The sequence below is a fragment of the Mus caroli genome, chromosome X (genome assembly GCF_900094665.2).
Source record: "Mus caroli chromosome X, CAROLI_EIJ_v1.1, whole genome shotgun sequence".
Lineage (NCBI taxonomy): Eukaryota > Metazoa > Chordata > Mammalia > Rodentia > Muridae > Mus > Mus caroli.
In genome coordinates, this window is record NC_034589.1 from 87,813,594 (window position 1) to 87,818,318 (window position 4,725).

Here is a 4,725-nt window from a genome sequence, read left to right on the forward strand (position 1 = left end):
CCGTGGCATTATAATGTACCACTTCTCTCCCCCCCCCCCTTTTTTTTTGACAAGGTCTCTCCACATAGTCATGGCTGTCCTGGAACTCAGTGTATATACCTGGCTGGACTTGAATTCACAGAGATCTGCCTACATCTACCTTGAGTGCTGAGAGTAAGGACTTACTGTATCACATCTTATCTCAGTCCTAGTTACATCAGAGTAGCGGGCTTGTAAAAATTTAATAAGCTATACATTTACATAATGCATACCTTTATGTCTTTATGAAACACTTTAAATTTTTAGATTTCTTTTATTTTATGTGTATTAATGCTCTAGGTTTTGCCTACTTGTATGTATGTGTATAATGTGCATGTCTGGTACCCTCAGAGGTGACATGAGATGTCATAGTCCCTGAAACTGAAGTTACAGAGAGTTGTAAGCTGCCATGTGGGTGCTAGGAATTAAACCCAGGTCATGTATAATAGTAGTAAGGGCTCTTAATCACTGAGCAATCTCTCCAACCCCAAGTATATTACACTTTAAAGGTTGCTTTGGTGGCTGGTGTTATGGTTAAGTGTGTAAGAGCATTTGCCACCAAGCTAGAGACCTAGATTAAGGAAGGACAGAACTGAGTCCTGAAAGTTGTCCTCTGAACTCCACACATGGGCCATGGCACACATCCAGGGGTAGGAGGTAAAGAAAAGATTTTTTTTTAATGTTGCTTCCAATTCCTTTCAAAAGAATTCAAGTGGCAGCCCTTATCAAAGCTGCAGCTGTTTCCACATAGCTGATGTGGTCAAAAGCAAGCCTCAAGTAACAGTTTTCCTTAACTGCCATGGTTCCATTTACAGTAACACATCTAAGATTCTAGGGAAAGACAGGTCCATCTTGACATTTCTGAGAAGGCCAGAGATGCTTGTTAACACTGGATACTCTCTACAAATGTTGAGTCTCAAGCATGGGGTGAGTTAGCAGAATAGGGCTTTCAGAAGCAATTTGCTGAACCCAAGAGCCAGCATAAAGGGGCAGTTGCAACTATGTTCACCCTGGAAACCTCTAGCAGCACATAGCAATGTTTTTTGGGTCACTGTCCTGTAAGATAAGGCTAACCAGACCATTATGCTTCTGAAGACCTGGTGCAAGACACTGTTAAGCTCATTGTAGATAACTGCATTGGCATAAAAAAATGAAATGAAAATTCAAATGGTATTTTTAAAATTTAAACTATTATTTTTCAAATTAGAAAAATAAAAAAAAATGTTTAGAATTTAGATAAACTGAGTGGTAGTACAGTTCTTAGTTTCTCATTTGCCTTTTTTTTAAGCTTTTTATTTATCTTACGTGCATATGTGCATGTGGGCCACACATACATGCTCCAAGGAGAACAAATGGAAATCAGAAGACAACTTGCAAAATCTGGCGCTCTCCTTCCTCCATAGAGGTTACAGAAATGGAATGTGTTTGTCAGCTTTGATGACAACACCCTTAGCTGCTGAACCATTTTTGCTTTTTGTTTGTTTGTTTAGTTGGTGGGTTGGTTGGTTGGTTGGTTGGTTTTTGGACAGGGTAGCCCTGGCTGTCCTGGAACTCACTCTACAGACCAGACTAGTCTTCAACTCCCACATCTGCCTGCCTCTGCCTCCCAAGTGCTGGGATCAAAGGTGTGTGCCACCACTGCCCTGATCCATTTGAAAAATGCTGACATTTTATTCTGTATTTTATTTTATTCTATTTTATTTTATTTTGAGACAGAATCTCAGGTAGCCACAGTTTACCTCAAACTCACTGTATAGTCAATGATAACCTTGAAGTTCTGATTCTTCTGCCTTTGCCTACTCAATAATGCCTCATGCCACCATGCCCAATTTCTATAGTGCTCGGGATCCAACCCAGAACTTCATGCATTGCTAGGCAAGCACTCTACCACTGAGCAACATTCCTAGCCCATTTGACATCTTTTCTCAGGCCCTTTACTCTCCCATTCTTTTTCTTACCCATACACGTTAAGGTACTTGAAAACTATAGGTTAGCAGGTCTTTTCTATTCCAGGGTTAAAACAAGTACCCCAGGGTTCTTTTCTTAAACCACAGTATTGAGCCACATTGTTGACCAAAAACAGCTATAAAATTGCACTATTTAAAAGTCTCACTCCAGAGGCCGGAGAGATGTTTGGGTGTTAAGACCGGAGGACTGGGGTTCAATTCCCAGCACCCACATGGCAGCTCACAACCATCTGTTAACTCCAGTTCCAGGGGGTTTGACGCCCTCTTCTAACTGCCACTCACACCAGGCACACATGATGCACATACATTCCAAGAGGCAAACATTCATATACATAAAATAAATCTAAAAAAGAAAAAATTAAGTCACAATCGTGAGCCAGCAAGATGGCTCAGCAGGTAATGGCAATAAACAAGTGTGGTGGCTTCATTTCAGTCTCTGAAAGCTACATGGGAGAAGAGGACTGCCACAAGTTGTCCTCCAGTCTCTACATGCAAGCCATGGGGGGGGGGGAGAAAGAAAGAGAGAGAGAGAGAGAGAGAGAGAGAGAGAGAGAGAGAGAGAGAATGTGAAGGAAAAAAAACTTTTTACCCTCACTCAATATTTCCTCTCCAGCTGCTGAGAACCCTTTCATTTTATAGGGAACATGTATGTCTTTTGAAAGCCATGACTACTGACATGTTACGCTTTCTGTGAAGAAGTCACTAATCTTTAGTTGAATGCCTTTGTAGATAACAAACAATTGTGTTTGCAAGATATCTTGGAAGTGAGTAATGATCACTGAGCCCTGTTTAGAACTCTATAACTCAAGACTGACCGAAGTCAATAAATGGTGGAAAGAAAGGAGTATTGTGGCATGAAGACTGTTTAGATGTGGTACTGGGTTTGTGCTCATTGTCCATGAATCTTACTGAAGAGACTTGGGAGATGTGATTGTTTTCTATTGCTGAGATTCTCCTCACCTAGAGAGCTATCTCCAAACAGTAAGCTGCATGGCTCTCACATATCATATGTGCCTCTGTGAAGTGAGGGACACAGACAATGGCAACACAAAGATATATTAAAAAATACATAATGTAACTTGTCTTAATATACTTTTCTGAGTCTAAAAATATGCCAGACCAAAAGAAACATATTTACATAAAAAGCAGACAAGGTCAAATAACAAAGAAAGCCCTTAATTAGTTGTAATCAACTTTAATTTGCATACCGTATATAATTCCTAAATGATTGTTAATAATAACTTTATATAATGGACTTCCAATTTTCATGAAAATGGCACATTTTGATAAGCAGACACAAAACCCTAGTACTAATAAGGTTTAATTTGCATACATTAGACTGATTATCCAAACAAAAGGATTACAGTATTACTTCTCCATACCTTTATGTCCTTATTATGCACATTTATTAACTTCACAAAAGCTAGCTGTTAGTGACAAACAATAGCCATGGCAGAAAGAGAAATCGACAGAATGAATAAAGTACATTTTACGGCTAAGGAGCAAAGTTTATACATCATAGATGCCAAATTTAACTATTTGCTGGTTAAAAGAATTTCACAAGGAGTGTCTCATCATTTGAATAAAACAGCTCGATTTTGTGACCTGAAAAATAAATGCCCTAACACATCACTCGAATTTAATAATGAACTTATCTCAAGCTAAGAAGCCTCCTCGACACCACAGTATGCTGAGAATTCATGAACAGCCACAGAATTAAGCTTTAAATGTGTAGTTCTAGGGTGCAGCGTTAATAAATATATTTCAACAAGCTTAGTTTTCAGCCGAGTAAATAATAATATAGGTGGCATTAGTATTGATATCGGTTCCTAATGGTATCATTTATACCCTGCAATTAAAGTTTAAGCACTAAATAAAGCATTATTAGGAGATCTGGGTTGGCTTTTCTTATATGTGAACACAAATGAAGCTCAAGAGTGTTTGGATAAGAGCCAAAAAACTTGAAACTTAACCACAAGCTACTTCCGGGGGTTTTCCTAGTGTTTTTGCTACTTGGCAAGATACAGAATTAGAACACCAGGAAATGATTTCCAAAGAAGGCAGAGGAAAATGGAAGCCCCAGGAATTGAACTAAACTCCACAGTGTTTCACTCTGACCCCTCACACATAATGTCAAAGATAAGAAACATCTGCTAGGAATTTGCCTGCCTGAATATCCAGTGAGAGTAGTGTTACTAGCATTGTGTTAAGTAAAAGAGAGGGCTGGCAAGGGAAGGCAGCTTAGCTGCAAAGTGCTTGCTGTGGGCTTCACAACCTCAGTTTGATCCCCAGAAAGCATGGTGGAAGGACAGAACCCAGTGTACAGTTTCCCTTTAACTTTCACATGTGAAAGGCACACACACACACACACACACACACACACACGAGAGGGGGGATGGCAAGGGAGAATTACTGAAGGACAAACGGCTTTAAACATTCCCTTGTTCCTCATAAGCTGTTATCCCCTGTTCAGAGTTCCATATGGAACAGAATGCTCTGAAATTCTCATGACATTTCCAAAGCCTAGAAAATACATGACTCAAATAATGCACTCGATGTCCACTTGTTAAATACTTGGACAAGACGTACTAGATCAGAGATGGTCATTCTGACATGTGGCTTCCCTCCTCTGTAAGTTTCTCAATTTGTCTGAATCAAGTACTCTCAGTTCTAGAATCATCCACCCATTATTCAATCATCATTAAGAACAGAAGGCTATAGGGCCAGTTCAGCACCTGAC

At 39.6% G+C, this 4,725-nt stretch overlaps 1 non-coding gene across 1 annotated transcript; it reads left to right on the plus strand.

Annotated features, from left to right (window-relative positions):
• Window positions 1-732: 732 nt before the first annotated feature.
• Window positions 733-865, plus strand: LOC115030156. The gene has a single exon (XR_003835779.1). It is a non-coding gene; the product is annotated as a small nucleolar RNA SNORA16B/SNORA16A family (small nucleolar RNA).
• The last annotated feature ends 3,860 nt before the right edge of the window (window positions 866-4,725 follow it).